Below are 17,657 nucleotides of genomic sequence, written 5' to 3'. Positions count from 1 at the left end.
TCATCTCCTGCGTTGCAGGCAGATTCTTTACCCACTGAGCCACCTGGGAAGCCCAGTTCATCCTACAACGATGAGTTATGTGAGTGGGGTGCTGTTATCTCCAAGCCCATCAGAGCAGCCCGCCCAGGGAAGACCTTTGGTCCTGGTGATACTGGGTGAGGCAGCTTACATGACCTGGTAGTTTCTTCTTACTTCTCAAGATTCTGCAAGTGAAGGCTAAGCAGACCTTCACATTTTACACTGTAAGCACATTTAGGTTCTGTCCACTATAAAATAGAACTAGGATGATTGTTTGGAAAACACCATTTGCCCACATAACTGTGGTTAATCTAATTTGATTTTTCTAAAGCAGCACAGAGAGAAATTTATTTTTGTATGAACATAAATAAAAATTTGCTGTAGCCTACAGTTCACAGCCACATCCAGTATCCAGTGTGGAGTGACCTCGCTCTTTCCCTCTGCTGCCATATATATGTACATATATAACACACACATGCACACACATAACACACGCTCCCTTTTTCCTTCTTACCCTAAAACGCTATCTACTTCTGCTGTTCCTTTGTTGGGGATTTCATCAAGCATGTTTACATCAAAATGCTTGCTGATCCTGGCCACTGCCTCACTGCTCTCACCGCTGTATCCTAGTTAGGGGAGGTAAGCCAGCTGAGCTGTTAGTTTCCCAACCACTTCAGCTTTCTCTCACTTGTCTATTGGGAAACCACCGAAGCCTAGACTGGGAGGCAAAGTGAGTGAGGATGAGCATATGTGGGAATATGTGTGTCAGTAGCTTAAATGACACATGTCATCAGTGAGACATGGTGGGATTGAAAAGCACCTGTTTACAAGAAGAACCCTGATAAACCCTGACTCTTACCATACACCATATACAAAAACTGACTCACAATGGATCAAAGATCTAAATGTAAAAAGCTAAAATGATAAAACTTAGAAGAAAATATGGAGGAAAAGCTTTATGACACTGGATTTGGCATTGATTTCTCAGACATGACACTAAAAGCACAGGCAAAAAAAGAAAAAAATGGGTAGACTGGGCTATAGCAAAATGAAAACTTTCGTGAACCAAAGGATACTATCAGCAGAGTGAAAAGGCAACCCATGGAATAGGAGAAAATCATTTCTGAAAATATTAAGGAATTAATAGCCAGTGTATATAAAGAACTCCTAAAATGCAACAATAACAAAGCAAACCAACCAACTTAAAAATAGGCAAAGGAATAAACAGGCGATTCACCAAAGATGATACACAAATAGCTAACAAGCATAAGATGCTCAACATCACTAACCATTAGGAGCATGCAAATCAAAACCACAGTAACATATAGCCACAATAACATACCACTTCATACTTATAAAGATATCTATTATTTAAGACAAAACAGAAATAAGAGTTGACAGGAATGTGGAGAAATTAGAGCCCTCGTGCATTGCTGGTAAGAATACAAAATGGTGCAGCTGCTATGGAAAAGTTCCTCAAAAACTTAAAAAGAATTATCACATGATCTACTAGTCCCACCACCGAGCTGGTGGAAGTAGTTCCAAAAGAACTGAAAATAGAGATCCAAACATATTAGTACACCCATGATCGTAGCAGTTTTATTCACATAGCCCAAAGGCGGAATTATCTCATATGTTCATCAGTGCATGAATGGATAAACAAAATGTGGCACATATACAAAATAGAGTATTATTCAGCCTTAAAAGGGAAGGAAATTCTGAAACATACTACAGTGTGGATGAACCATAAAAACAACACTAAGTGAAACATACTAGACCCAAAGGATAAATGATATATAATTCCTCTCATATGATACTACCTGGAGTAGTCAAATTTATGGAGACAGAAAATAGCATGGTGGTTGCCAGGAGCTGGGGAGAGGGAGTAATGGAGTGTTATTGTTCAATAGGTACAACGTTTTAGGACAGGAAAATGAGATAGCTCTGGAGATAGATAGATGATGTTGTGATATTTGCACAACAGCGGAAATGCATTTAATGTCCCTGAACTGTACACTTAAAAATGATTACAGTGGTAAATTTTATGTTATGGATATTTGACCACAGTAAAAAGATTAAAAAAAAAGAGTCATGGAAAACCAGCAGAGTTAGTACGTGGAATAAAGAGGAGGAAGGAATGCAGGGTTTAAAGAGAAGATGGGAAAATTATTAGAAAAAATGATGTTCTAGATTATGCAGCTTTTTCTTCATGTTTATGATTCAAATGGCAAAGAGAAAACTGATCAATGTATTGGCTTATCAACTGAGACTTTTCAAGTGTGTGAAGTCTGGTCTAAAAGTGTCCTTGTTCTAAGATTAAGATTAGAGTTAGTCTGAGGTACTACTACAATTCCTTCACGCTTTTAGATATTGGGAGCTGTTCCAACACATGTGTAATTTTTTTTCTAAGTACACGACAAACCGATACTACAAGGTGACACAAAATCCTAGTAGAAAGGAACCCAGCAAATATTTCTATCTACTATGTGTTAAAATGGAAGGGACAGTCTGCTCCAAAGAGAGGGCTCAATGGGCAGTGGCATACTTTCTTCCGAAGTTTGGTCCAGTCTTCCTGACATTGCTCAGTAGTTGAGTCAAACCATTTTAACATTTCTGGTAGGTGTAAGTGGTAATGGTGAAGCATAACTAAATATTCATGAGCTTAAACCTGTTACTTAAACCTTTTACTCCTTAAACTTATTCAATGTCTTCCAATGTTTGAGAATCTGATTAAATTTATGAACAGTATTAGTATAGACTTTCAGTGTGTCTGTGCTGAGGGGGGTGGCAATTGGTGAGGATGCTGATTAGACAGAGCTAGTCTGTAGAAACTATCACTTTAAAATTCTAGTCTTGTGAATGCATGCTAAGTTGCTTCAGTCATGCCCAACTCTTTGTGACCCTATGGACCATAGCCTGCCAGGTTCCTCTGTCCATGGGATTCTCCAGGCAAGAATACTGGAGTGGGTTGCCATGCCCTCCTCCAGGAGATCTTCCCGACCCAGGAATTGAACCTGGGTCTCTTATGTCTTCTGTATTGGCAGGTGTGTTTTTCACCACTAGTGCCACTTCTACAAATCTCTGTGAAGCCCACTGACCATTCTTTTGAGATATATTTGTGATTTTAAATCTTAATGTGAAAGAATGCAATCTGTCCTGTGTGCAGTGGTATGAACATTGTCATATGTAATGTTTGGGGATGGGGAAGGCGAAGGTCCTGGGCCTTTGCTATATTATCTATTACTTATGAATTGCAGATGTTAGAGTTAAAAGAAACCTTAGAGGCTATCTTGAAGGATTTTCCTATTACTTTACTTTTACATTTAAAAATAAGATCAACTTGTGACTCCCCTGGCAGTTCAGTGGTTAAGACTCCACATTTCCAATGCAAGGAGTGAGGGTTTGATTTCTGGTGGGGAAACTAAGATCCCACATGCCACGTGATACGGCTAAAAAAGTAACAATAATAAAAATAAGTAAATAAAATATGATTAACTTGAAATTTTTTCCTAATAGTTGCTGCAGGGAAACTTTTTTTCTCCTAAAGAACCGCTGCATTGCCAGAAAATGGAAGTTAAACAACACATCGTGTTGTTCACAGCTAAGTTTAGATATCTTTATTGTTGTTTTCACTACCTGTGTACTAACATATTTTTACTAAAAACTACTTCATTCTTTGTGTGTGTGTGTGCTCAGTCGTGTCTGACTCTTTGCGACGTCATGGACTGTAGCCTGCAAGGCTCCTCTGTCCATGGGATTTCCCAGGCAAGAATACTGGAATGGGTTGCCATTTTGTTCTCCAGGGGATCTTCCCCACACAGGGATCAAACCCAAGCAGACACTCTTTAGATAAAGACAAATTGAACCTCTCACTTTAAAAAAGAAGAAACAGGTCTTGATAAGTTGTGACCCATCCAAGTTTAAGTATTTTTGTTTGTTGTTTGTCTGGACTCACCAACTGAATTAAGCTTCTTGTAGACAATGAAAAGATCTTTTGTTCCCTGGAAGCAGGTGGAACAGAGATGAACACAAGTGATGGCATAAATGCCAAGTGAGTGATTGCAAGCCTCACGGGTGCATTCCCCCACGAACAGGTCAGAGGCATCAAGGTGGACACAACATCAACTGGATGATACTGTCTACTTCAGAGGCCTGGTGTTAGGGCTGGGCTGGGCTGGGCTGGGCTGGGCCAGGGGAGGGAACAGGCTTATTTTTCCTGACCTTCTTAGATCTATTTATGATTTTAAATCTTAATGTGAAAGAATGCAATCTGTACACGGGTGCAGTGGTATGAACATTGTCATACGTCATGTTTGGGGATGGGGATGGCAAGTATACTTTAGTACATTTCTGGAGGATAGTTTGACAACCTCAATTACAGTAGTCATTAAATTAACAGTTCATCCTCCAAAAAAAAAGTTCATTCTCATTAATTCCATTTATAGAAATTTAACCCAAGAAAATAATCAGAGACATGGGTAAAATTTATAGCCAGGTATGTACACTACTGTGGTATTCATAGCACAATGTAATGAACATAATAGTATGTATTTATATGTGATGTAACAAACCTTCAAAAATATGAAAATGGCTATAACAATTATAGCATAGTTGCAGGCTAGAATATTTATTTCATGTTCTCAACTATGTTAATTTTGTTAAATTATATTTTAGAATATATATGAAAATTTTTAAAAGGGCTTCCCAAGTAGTTAGGTGGTAAAGAATCCGCCTGCCAACGCAGGAGATGTGGGTTCCATCCCTGAGTCAGGATGATCCCCTGGAGAAGGAAATGGTAACCCATTCCAGTATTTTTGCCTGGTAAATCCCATGGACAGAGGAGCCCAGCAGACTACAGTCCACGGGGTCTCAAAAGACTCAGACATGACTTAGTGACTAAGCAACAACAACAATTTTTAAAAACTAAAAAGGAATATACTACAGTGTTAATTGCAGTTATCTTTGGATTTTCAGATTGTAAGTAATTTTATATTATTCTTTAATTTCCAAGTTTCCTTTAATGAATATGCTCTGATAAAAAGAAAAAATATTTAATTAAAAACAATTTTAGCTCTCTGTGTCCCTGAAATTAGTGGGCTATGTTCAGAACCCAGCCTAGAGGATATGAAAAGGGATGTGGTGAGGCAGGTGGCCTGGGGGTGGAAGGGGGGAGGGAGATGGTGGGGCAACCAGTGTCACCAGTAGTTCCTCCTTCACATACAGGGATCTGCTGTCTCTGCCTCTCAGAGCTAAGTGAGGGCTGTGGTTACGGCTGGGATGGCTGGCCGTCCAAGATTCGGGGTGAAGCTGATGCAAGTAACCTCTTTCTATGCCCCCTATCCCTGTCATAGCATACCTAGGATTATCACCCACAGAATAATACCTTCTGTCTGCGGAGAATTATATGGTTGTCAAAGTGCATTTATATATATTGAGTTCACAGGATTACCATGATTTGGAGAGTCTAACACAGTTATTTTTACCTTATATGACAGGTGAGGAAACAGAAATTAGAGGAGGCATATGGATTGTTCAAGGACATACCAGTAGTGCTCTAACTTTTACAAAGGACCTTCCTTGCGAAAAAAATTTCAAAAGACAACTCTGAGTGATATCGCTTGAACTCATTTGGGGGAGGTTGGGGAGCATGAAGAAGACAGATGCAGAAGCAGTAAACAATTTCCCTTAATTCCTAAGATCCTCACATAGCAGCAGCAGTAGCTTCTCCTCTTGGGCCTCAAAGATGTAAACTGAGCAAAGAAATAAGGATTTATATTGTTGGTTCAAAATGACTTACCAAATGACTTATCACGTCGTATGTACTAATGTCAATAAACATATATCTGGTACACACTCTCTATACAGCAGATGTACTGGTTGATAAGAATGAAAACTTATCAAACTTTGGTAAGGTGTACTTACCAAAAACCACCAATTCGATCTGTCTGTTCCTCTACACGATGTAGAATAAGAAGAGGCAGAAAGATTCAAGCAGCTTTCTTGGGATTTCTCAGTTCAGCTCTTGGAGACAAATCCTAAGGAGTTAAAAAAAAAAACCCTGCTAGGAATGTTTTTTATTTCAATAAAATTTTCATATGTTCATTATGAATTTGGGGCCATTTTCTTCAAAAAATTAAACTACTATTACTCTAATTATCATATTCTCTTCAGCTCAAGAAACGCAACCTTTTATTCCTCTTCCTATCCTTGAAGAAATAGGGAACAGCCATAAGAAAATGACCAATTTCTTCCATTTGTTGTATTTTCCCCTCTGTCTTATTTAGAACCCTGCCTCCCTACCCCTGACTCCAAGATGAACAACACAGCGTTTAGGAATGAATACAGATGTAGCTTATATTTTATGCTTATAAATCCACAAGACAAAGAGGTGGTACCCCTTTAAAGAGATGATACCATCTAGCTCATGGACTCCCCCCATCCCCATTTGGGGGCTTATGTCACACATCACTATGGATCATCACATTCTTTCCTGCTAGATCCAGAGGGTCTCAAAAACTAGTGAAACAAGCACTTCGGCCAACCACCACCAACTGATCAGAGCTGGTATAAAAGAAACTTGTTATTCTGCCCTAAAATGTGTAAGACTCTTTGGAGGATGTTGTTTGCATGGAGTACTACAAAAAATACGATTTAGAGTCCTAGGATAATCTTGAAAGTCATAGAAAGCATTCAAAAGAAACTTAAGTTCAAGAGAAAGGTATTTTAAAAGGGTATGTGAAAAATATATATCCTGAGCACAAAACTTTTACATTTATTTCATACCTGGAAATATTAATATAATCTGCCAAACTTCAGAAATATTCTCACCTAACTACAGAGGGCCCTCACAAAGCCATCTGAAGACCAGGATGACTGCCACAATCAAATATGGTGCAGTGGCTGCAATGCCAGACTTGAAGCACCTAGAAGACTGGGATTTTAATTCTAGCTCTGCCACGCTTTGCTCTATGTTCTTAGGCAAATCATTTTACCTGGCTGAGCTAAAGTTTGCTCTCCTGAAGAAAAATAGAAGAGTTGGATTACCGGTAGTTTTCAAACTGTTTTTTTTTTTTTAAATAAATTTATTTATTTTGCTGCTGCTAAGTCGCTTCAATCGTGTCCGACTCTGTGCAACCCCATAGACGGCAGCCCACCAGGCTCCGCCGTCCCTAGGATTCTCCAGGCAAGAATACTGGAGTGGGTTGCCATTTCCTTCTCCAGTGCATGAAAGGGAAAAGTGAAAGCGAAGTTGCTCAGTCATGTCTGACTCTTAGCGACCCCATGGACTGTAGCCTACCAGGCTCCTCTGTCCATGGGATTTTCCAGGCAAGAGTACTGGAGTGGGGTGCCATTGCCTTATTTATTTTAGTTGGGGGCTAATTACTTTACAATATTGTAGTGGTTTTTGCCATACATTGACATGAATCAGCCATGGGTTTACATGTGTTACCCATCCTGGACCCCCCCTCCCACCTCCCTCCCCATCCCATCCCTCTGGGTCATCCCATTGCCCCAGCCCTGAGCATTTGTCTCATGCATCGAACATGGAATGGTGTTCTGTTTCACATATGATAATATACATGTTTCAATGCTATTCTCCCAGAACGTCCCACCCTCACCTTCTCCCTCAGAGTCCATAAGACTGTTCTATGCATCTGTGTCTCTTATTCTGTCTTGCATATAGGGTTTTTAATATTTGTTTTGTTTTGCTTCATTTTTTTTTTTTTAAGGTGGAGCATCCCTTCTTCCACCAAAAATTTACCTAGATACAGAAACAAACTGATAAAAGAGGAGCTGGCTAAGCTGAAGTAGGGGATGATATGGGGAAACATCTCCACCCATTCTGCTCCATCGTCCATCCAGGCTGTGTGGGAACACCATAGGTTCTTTAGAACCACAGAGCACAATTTAGAACCTGCCAATGAAACAGCCTTTTAAGTCAGTTACAGGCTTCCCAAGTGGCAAAGAACCCACCTGCCAATGCAGGAGACATAAGAGACATGGGTTCAATCCCTAGGTTGGGAAGATCTGCAGGAGGGCATGGCAACCCACTCCAATATTCTTGCCTGGAGAATCCATGGATAGAGGAGCCTGGCGTGCTGCAGTCCATGGGGTCACAAAGAGTTGTACACGACTGAAGTGACTTAACATGCATGTACATAGTTAGTTACAGGTCCAAAATTATTCCACCATAACTATCTTTATATTGCAGTGACTGGCAAGGCATTCAATGGGATCCATAACATTATAGGAACACAAGCAATAAAACAAAGCCATGAACTGGCTTTAATCCTAATTATTAATGATCTACTAAAAATAAAGCCACACCCTCAAATAAATCATAGAATAATTGCTGTTAAACTCTGTACATCTCAAAGCATATAACCCTCACCTTTCTTAAATGCTGCATCCTAGATAATACCTAATGATCACCATCACAGTGTTTGATAAAGAACAATAAATGTGGAAATTACAAGATGTGTCCTGAAATTAATTCTGCCCTGTCAAGACAACAGAATAAAATGTAAACTCCTGCACTATTCATTTACTATTTAAGTGAATCCTGACAAACTTACTCAACTTTTCTGGGCCTCAGTCTCCATATCCATAAAGTGGAGCTAATTGCTTGGGGGACTGTATGGAGAACAGAGAAAATACTTGTAAAACACTATTCCTGGCACATAATATTGGTGCAAAATTGTAAGCTTTCTCTCTATAATGGCAAATGTTTCCCTTTGAAAAATAATATCATGGTAATGGAGATGTAAACTCTATGAGGTGGAAGCCAATTATTAATATATAAATGAAATTATAGATTTTATATACTTTTGTGCTAAATCTTAATGATGAAAAGGTTTACTGAAGTGCCTCTCATGGCAATTCAAGTAACAGAAAATTTCCCAGGGGAAAAAAATACTTAGGACTATTTATTTACCGAAAAACCTGATTTTCCAGAATGACTCCAAACACAAGTCATTTAATAAATATTTTAATACTATTTTATCATGAAAATCTTCAAGCAAAACCCACATGCCACTTTTTTCCTGTCACTCCACACTCATCCTGACACAATAGTGGGTGTCCTGGGGCACCCCATTTAAGAAGTCCATCTCTAGTATAAATCCTCCATTTTACTATGGAGTAAACTGTCTTACTGAAGGTCACATAAGATTTGTGGGGAAGTTCCTAGAGAAATAAAATAGTTTCCAGACAGAAACTGGGTTAATGCATTCACTCCAACCCTTCACTCCTTGTTCTGTGAACAAGCTACAGATTGTGTCTATTACAGGCTTCCTGGGTGGCACTGGTGGTAAATAACCCACCTGCTGATGCAGGAGACTAAGAGATGCGGGTTTGTTCCCTGGTTCGGGAAGACCCCCTAGAGGAGGGCATGGCAACCCACTCCAGTGTTCTTGCCTGGAGAATCCCATGGACAGAGGAGTTTGGCGGGCTATGGTCCATACGGTCACAAAGAGTTGGTAGGATCCGAGGGCAATCTTCTGTTGGCCTTATGACACCTATGGCGTCATCTTCATTTGCCTGCCCTGATTTCCTCCCTCTCTATTTTGTCTACCATATGTATTTTTGAAAGCTGTTCAAATCTATTTTTGGAATGAAGCAAGGTATAAATAAATATGTGAAATTAATAACTGTCTTTTTTCCAAAAGGTGGCTCCAGTCTAATATCAAGTTCCATGTCACATTCTGCTTCTTTCAACTCTCAAGCATAAACAGGCTAAAAATAACTTTCTCAACCCCAGTCCTCCACCAAGGAATGAGAATTCTGTTTCTTAAAAACAAACCGGTTCTAAACAGAAACCAAATGTCCACACCCCAGGACAATAGTATACGAGTCTGAAGGAAACAGCTACCCACTCCAGTATTCTGGCCTAGAGAATTCCACGGATTGTATAGTCCATGGGGTTGCAAAGAGTCAGACACGACTGAGCAACTTTCACTTTCACTTTTCACTGAAGCTACCAGGAGTCTTCCAGAGCAAGAGTCTGGTAACAGAGGACTGGTTCAAGCCCTGCCAGCAGCAGCCTGAGACCCTGTACAGGCACACCACTTAGCTTTCTGGCCTTGGCATCCTCACCAGCATACTGAAGCTGACATTAACGCCACAGGTGAGAGTCATTACAAGGATAACATGAGGCACTACATTTTTTTTTTTTTTTGAGGCACTACATTTTGAAAGCATCTTATAAACTGCCAACCATTGGCTCCTGCCTGGACAGCTGCAGCAGCCTCCCAGCTGACTTCATCCCATCCACTCTTGCCTGGGGCAATCAATCTGGCTCTCAAGACAGGCAAAGTGACCTTTTAAAAACACACAATTTGGACTTCCCTGGTGGTCCAGTGGTTAAGAATCCAACTGCCAATGACGGAGACATGGGTTCAATCCCTGGTCTGGGAAGACCCCACACACCTTGGGGCAACTGAGCCCGAGCACCACAACTAACTGAAGCCCTTGCACCTAGAACCCATGCTCTACAAGAGAAGCCACTGCAATGAGAAGCCCGCGCACCGCAACTAGAGAATAGCCCCTGTCCGTGCGCAGCAACGAAGATCCAGAGCAGCAAAAAATTAATTAATTAATTAAAACCCACACAATTTGATCATGTCACCCTCCTGCTTAAATTTCTACCCTCTCTTCCACTACCCTTAGAATAAAGTCAATGTCCTTAGTAAGGGACGTAAGGAAGACTTGGGCTCTTTCCCCAGCCTCATCTCGTGTCACTTTTCCCCAACATTTGCTACTCCCAGAGCTTTAAATCTTCACCAATGCCCTGCCTAGCCAGCTTGTTCTCATCCTTACACTTCACTCCTCGGAGGTCATCTCTGGAGCCCCTCTCATAACACTGGCTTGAATCTAACGAAATTGCCCCGTGAGGGGACAAAAACGGTAGAATACTGGCAATTTTATTTGGTTTAATCTTACAGTAGTTGGTATAATTGGAGAAGGAAATGGCAATCCACTCCAGTATTCTTGCCTGGAGACTCCCAGGGATGGTGGAGCCTGGTGGGCTGCCGTCTATGGGGTCGCACAGAGTCAGACACAACTGAAGCGACTTAGCAGTATCAGTTGGTATGATGGCAGTCTTCTCTGGTGAATTATAGACTTGACCAGGGCAGGATCCAGATCTGATCACAGCTATAATCCCAGTGTCCCACACACAATCCTAGCACACAGTAGGTGCTTCATTGTTTAATTAGTGAGAGGGATTGTTACTACCTTTTCAATACTAAGCACATAATTGATATATTGTCATTGGTAGTATCATGTTTTTGTTCAAATGCTACTGTTCCATAGGAATAAAATATAGCCAAAAAAAAAAAAAGATCACCTTTTAAGACTTTCCTTTCTGACATTTCTGGAAACCATGACTTTTAGTAAGTATAACACATATCATCAGGAATAGAATTTAGCCCACTGATAAGGTATCATTTATGGATCTTTTTCTTTTTCAACTCAAATGCTTCTTACCAAAGGGCAAAATGAAAACAATTCTCAAAGGAAACTAGATGATTTGGATTTATCTTTTTTTTTTTTTTAACAGCTTTTGCCATATGACAGCAAAGCAGTTGGGGGAAAAGTAGAATACAAAAGAATGCTGGACTTGAAACTGAGGAATTTAAAAACACACTTCCTCATGATATTAAAAAAGAATACACCTAAAACATCCCCAGATCACCTTGCCAAATATACCTTATCTTGTGTCTCTCCTGAAATGAACAGAGCAAAGACCAAGTCCAAACAAGCTGGGGTGGACTTTCCTGGTAGTCCAGTGGTTAAGACTTGGAGCTCCCAATGTAGGGGGTCTCGGTTCAATCCCTGGTCCGGGAACTAGGTACCACATGCCGCAACTAAGACCTGGCACAGCCAAATAAATAAATAAATATTGAAAAAAGAATAATAAACAAATTGGGATGATTTGCAGGGTAGAGGAGGCTTGTTCCAACAGTACTAATTACAACAAATATTCATGGAGTGCTTATTAGGTGCCAGGTATTGTGCTAAGCATTTCATGTACACTTATTTAATTGTTACTACAACTCCAAGAAGCAAATTCTATGTTTATACTCATCCTGGACATGAGGGAACTGAACAGAGGGAGACTGCTCATTTGTTCAGGTTCCTTAATTGTAAGTGATGAAGCTGGGATTGAAACCCAAGAGGTCTGAGACCAGAGTCTGTGCTCTTAATTACTGTGCTCTATGGAAGAATCCAATTGGTTCTATACCCCAGTTTGGGAGTAGAAAATGAAAATTTGTATTACAACAGAAATGACAAATCACTCTGTATGTATTTATATGGCAGTTTCAGAGTCATTTATGAGAAGTCGAAACTGTGAACAGCAAACCCATGGATTGTCAACGCCCACCATCTAAGGGTTTTCTGAAGAATCTCAATATCCACCTTCAAACAGTAAAAGATATTCTTGGCTTGGGTTAGAAATAAAGCTAAGAGTGTAACATTTTAGATGAAGAGTAGAAAATGTGAGATACTCAAATATTATGGGCTCAGAAATACCTGGTCACCCAACTTGTTCCCTAGATTCTTGAAAAACTGGCATGCTTGGGAAAGTTTTTGAGAAACCCTATGAAAGGCATAATCTGAGCCTGCAATTTCACTGTCTATGGCTGTCAATAATTTCTAATCAGATCGTTCTTTCTCGCTAACATTTAACAAAATTAGCTATGTCTTTTCGTCTTTTCATAGCAGAGAAAATGAACACAGTAACATTAACATCACAGAAATTATTTTTAAATTCTTTATGTATGATTCATAAGTGGTGGTTACTGCAATCTCACTACCCACTCCCTCCATCTCTTGTGTGTGACATTTGACCCTTTTTATAATGTGCACCTTGTACCAGTGAAACCTAAGGCACCAGCTAGTTACTCATTAAACCTGGGTGCCAAGGGCTGACTTGTACAAATTACGCTGTTAACTGCCTGGCCTGGCCTGTGTGCAGAAGTGGAAAAAGCAATCATCATAGCTGTGAAATTCTGTCATATCGGCAGAATTGAACTACAAATTGCAGCAATTCGTGCCTGACCTCTGATCTGTGAAGTTAAGTCTAAACCTTTGAACCTCAGCTTAGAGTTGAGAAATTTACTTGTACCCAAGAAGATGGCTGCTGTGAATAGTTAACCCCGTGTGCCTGGTGCTCCATCTATCTCCACCTGCCCTGAGAGTCAAGAGGGAGATCTGGAGAGTAAACTTCTCATAAAGTGGCATTATGGAAAAAATCTAATGAAAGGAGAAAATTCCAGGATGTAACTCTTTTAAAGGAGCATATAAAAATAATTTTTAAAAAGGAGAGAATCTGAGATAACTGAAATTATTGGACACTTAGACCCAGTGAGAATGTGTGCTAAAAAATTTTCTTTATAAATTAGGCAAAAATAGAGTTTTGACTATACATTAAAACTTTAAAAAATTTTAATCAATGATACAATCTCTCATATGTTATATTTTTAAACAATTATCTCATTTCTGTATAAAATACAAACTCATATTAAGTCAGCTCTATGAAAAAGCAATCTTGGGAAACCAGTTTTACTTTTCTTTGAACCTAAGTTTACTTTCTGATACTAAACATTAGATGTAGGCTAAGGAATAAGTATAATATCAGTAATAAATGTTTTTATGTATACAGTTTGTTATAACATTGATTCATCATATTTTATTCATAATGACCAGGGTTTTTCTTTTTAGGATTAGCTTCAAATGCTATCCAGATCACTCCATTTCCAGGTAGAAAGAAGCAAATAAAGATTCTTTATCTCTGGCTTCTTAATATTTGAACAAATCTAAATAGCACATTAAATATAACTAAATTATTTCTTCTAATAAAGGTGAAACTAATTTATATACTCAAAAAATGTTACCATGATTTCCTAGAAATGTTCTATTTTTTAGTATTATAAATATATATAATTTTTTTTTCTTCTCATTGTATCTGGGGTAGGTAACTGGGAGTGAGTACCCTTTATCTTTTCTCCTAATCACTGCCAGTAATAGGGTTTAAAGTATATAAACCTACACTTTACTAATTCCATTTCATAAACTTTACTATTGGCTTGAAAAAAGCAGTATGATTGATATAAGAGTTTTTTTACACCTGAACTTTTCTCAAAGTCATTATCAGTAACCTTTATGTATTAACTCTCAAGAGCTAATTCTATTAATTTCATATTTTTCCTTATCACATCTCATTTAAATAATCACACAAAATTCTTCTGTAATGACTGAGTCTGAAATGACTTTGGAAAACAAATGTGGATGTTACTGATAAATTCCTGCTTTTAATCCCAGAATGAAAATAGCAGCAATTTATGGAAATATGACTTTTTTTTTCCACCTAGTTTTTTCAAGTGTGATAAAGTGAAGAGATGCTAGACAAACTGTTTTTTTTGTTTTGTTTTTTTTAATGTTCTTAAGAAGTTTGGTTTTGCTGCTGGTAAGGCAAACTGTGCAGCATTTGAAATTCTTACAAACTTCTAAATTTTTTTTTGCCCTCAATCAAAAACAAACAAAATGGATCACTTGTTTATTCAACCTGATCTAAATTACTTTAACTAAACACAACCATTTCCTCCTCTCTTCCAATTACAACAAATAAGGTGTCCCCTACCTTTCCAGTCTTGAAATCTGGATGCGACAGGCTAATGGTAACAAAAGCTTTGCTTAAGCAAACTTTGCTCCTGATCCAGGAACTGCGTAACTCTATTATACATGACACACTTCTCCTCATTGGTCAATGAGCTTTGGCCACTTAAATGCCTTGGGAGTCATTTGCTAAGGGCACCTGGAATGAACTTGAGTGGGTGGTACAGACAGAAGGGAGGTGTTTAAATCACCAGATACAAAATGTTCCACAGCAGCCTGACAATTTAATAGCAAACTTACGGTAGCAAATGGATCTGGGGAAGACCCAAGAAGACAAAAGTTCTGACATTTCATAGAGAAGGAAATGTACCTGAAGTATTTTATTCTAACACAAATACTAACTAAAAGGAAACAAATGTTTTTTTTTAAATTCACCTTCCTAGAAATAAGGTGGGTGCTGATTACATCGTTCTGCTTGCTACAAAAAAAATTAATTCTTACTTCACCTGAGTTGTTGAGTTTTAAGCACTTCATGAAGTGCTTTGAAAATTTCCAAAATAGAAAGTACTCAAAAAATGTTACCATGATTTCCTAGAAATGTTCTATTTTTTAGTATTATAAATATATATAATTTTTTTTTCTTCTCATTGTATCTGGGGTAGGTAACTGGGAGTGAGTACCCTTTATCTTTTCTCCTAATCACTACCAGTAATAAGGTTTAGATAAGCCTGGTAGAAAAAAGATAGAGGCAAAAATTACACAAGAACTAAACCCTCATTTATTTTACTTTATCCATTTGGAGCTGGCAATGGATTTATTGGTAAGAGGCAGGGGAAAATAGAAGGGGTAGAAAGGAAAAGGAGCAGTAAAACATGATTCATGGATAATAAAAACAGTCCGTACATAACAACGAGTCGGGAGGACCAGAAGCACTTAAGCAGAGTAAATATATTCCTCTTCAAGCAGTGAAGAGATGGAACCGCTCTGGGGGTTGATATTGTCACTTCAGGCAGCCGGCAGATCAGGGGAGAAGGGACCAGAAGATGGAGGGTTCCTGAAAGCTAACCGGTGACATCTGGGACCACCTGGGCCAGAATTAACATGAGCTCTAGAGCTCAGGGGTAAAGAATCCACCTACCAATGCAGAAGACACGGGTTTGATTCCTGGGCTGGGAAAATCCCCTGGAGAAGGAAATGGCAACCCACTTCTTGCCTGGGGAATCCTATGGACAGAGGAGCCTGGCGGGCTACCGTCCATGGGGATCACAGAAGTTGGATAGGACTTAGCATACAAAGAAAGCACCCCACAGTGTACAAAGAAAGGAACAAATCTATAACTCTTCCTGAAACAAACATTTCAAACTTGTGATCTTGAATTTTCCCTTAGTTGTTATTTTGTAAATCCTATAAACTTTAGCCAATTTGAAGTAGCCAGGATGGGAAGTAAAAAGGCCAGAGTGACAAGTTTTAAATTTATTTATCTACTTATATTTTTTAAGAGAGACAGTTTTATTACTCCCAAATGAAATAATCTAAAGCTATCAACAGTGACAAGAAAATTATCAACAGGTTACTTAGTAAAGGGTCAAAATCCAGAACAAGTATAAGATTATAATCACGTTAAATATTATATAAAACTAAATTGCTAAGTTCTGATTAAAGGAAAATGGAAGCAATCTTGCAATGATACTAAAGCAGTGTTTCCAAAAAACTACTGAATTTACACTGAATTCCTTTTGACTACAAAAGGAGCCCAGAAAATCTGCCTTTTTATATAAGTGTAGTTAAGTATATTATGTAAGAATATTTTATAAGAATTTTTATAAATTCTGGATGTGTGACATGCTTTAAGCATTAGGAAGAATATTTTTGTCTTAAAGCTTTGGTTTATGAATTCCTGTTGGTCAAGTGTGTGAGCATGCATGACAGAGAAAGAGAAAATGTGTGTGTGTGTGTGAATTTTTATACAAACATTACCAAGAATGCAAAAACATAGGAAACAAACCATCTCAAGATGATAAATTTCTAGAGTAAGGACAGGGCAGTTTTTCACTGAATATCTAAAGGCATAATTACAATTACAGCCTACCCTAAACAAAAATGAGCAACTTTTCCCTGCTTCTGCTTTGAACAGAGTTAATTTTAAAAATACACACAGCACACCAGTATCTATGGTCTTGGCAAAAACAAGGCACACAAGTTATTACAAATGCACACAATATAGACAAGTACACAAGAAAAGTAAAAGTCAGTCCTACTGGTAGGGACACCGATTCCTATTACATAAGCCTTGGTGAAGGCAGATGTATAAAAACTGTATGTCGGTGGCATCACAGTAGACACATGCTACATTTGCTGCCTAACTTCTGACAGCGCTGGTGTGCTTAAGTCATCCCTGGAGAAGCATCCTTTGTCTTAACAAGGCAACTTTGTTTTTAGAATGGACTGACAGCAGGCAAATATGAGATCTGAGACTGTGGCAAAAAAAAAAAAACAAAAACCTACTGGTGCCAAACAGAAGCTTGAAACCAGATGAGCTCTAAGGTAGATCCAGAAAAATGAATAAGAAATAAGATTCAGGCAGGTCGTGGAAAAGAGAAGTTGTAGCATGGATGAGGACCTGGTAATAAGCCAGGAAATTGTCATGTGGGTTATTTTAAATATAGGTAGTATCTACCAGAGCTTCCCTGGTGGCTCAGCAGGAAAGGATCTGCCTGCCAATGCAGGAGACTCAGGGTTCGATCTCTGGGTTGGGAAGATCCCCTGGAGAATAACATGGCAACCCACTTCAGTATTCTTACTTGAAGATCCCCATGGACAGAGGAGCCTGGTGGGCTGCAGTCCATGGGGTCACAAAGAGTTGGACATGATTTTGTGACTGACCAACAACATTTATTAAAGTCCCTTTTACATCCTATTAGGAGAACATTATTTTTTATTTTATCTTACCTAAAGACTTGAAGATATAGCCAGTATGAAGATCAAGTGAATGTGTATTGCTCTATATTTAACAGTAGTAT

At 38.8% G+C, this 17,657-nt stretch overlaps 1 protein-coding gene across 25 annotated transcripts in view; it reads right to left on the bottom strand.

The window, feature by feature from the left end:
- Positions 1 to 17,657, bottom strand: part of RBM47 (RNA binding motif protein 47) — a 179,607-nt gene that overhangs the window by 30,215 nt on the left and 131,735 nt on the right. For 17 of the 25 annotated variants that reach the window (XR_014082467.1, XR_014082485.1, XR_014082466.1 and 14 more), the window contains one exon: positions 5,941 to 6,053. The exons of 6 other annotated variants lie outside the window; for them this stretch is intronic. The gene's annotated coding sequence lies outside the window, so the exon portion shown is untranslated. Of the gene's footprint in view, positions 1 to 5,940; positions 6,054 to 11,727; positions 11,893 to 17,657 lie in introns of those variants that run through there. 2 more of the 25 variants (XR_014082471.1, XM_081591876.1) reach the window with 1 other exon arrangement.

Source organism: Giraffa tippelskirchi, chromosome 1, assembly GCF_054371585.1.
Source record: "Giraffa tippelskirchi isolate mGirTip1 chromosome 1, T2T-mGirTip1v1.2.pri, whole genome shotgun sequence".
Taxonomy (NCBI): domain Eukaryota; kingdom Metazoa; phylum Chordata; class Mammalia; order Artiodactyla; family Giraffidae; genus Giraffa; species Giraffa tippelskirchi.
The sequence above is the reverse complement of the archived record's forward strand: the minus strand, read 5'-3'. Positions and strand labels throughout refer to the sequence as shown.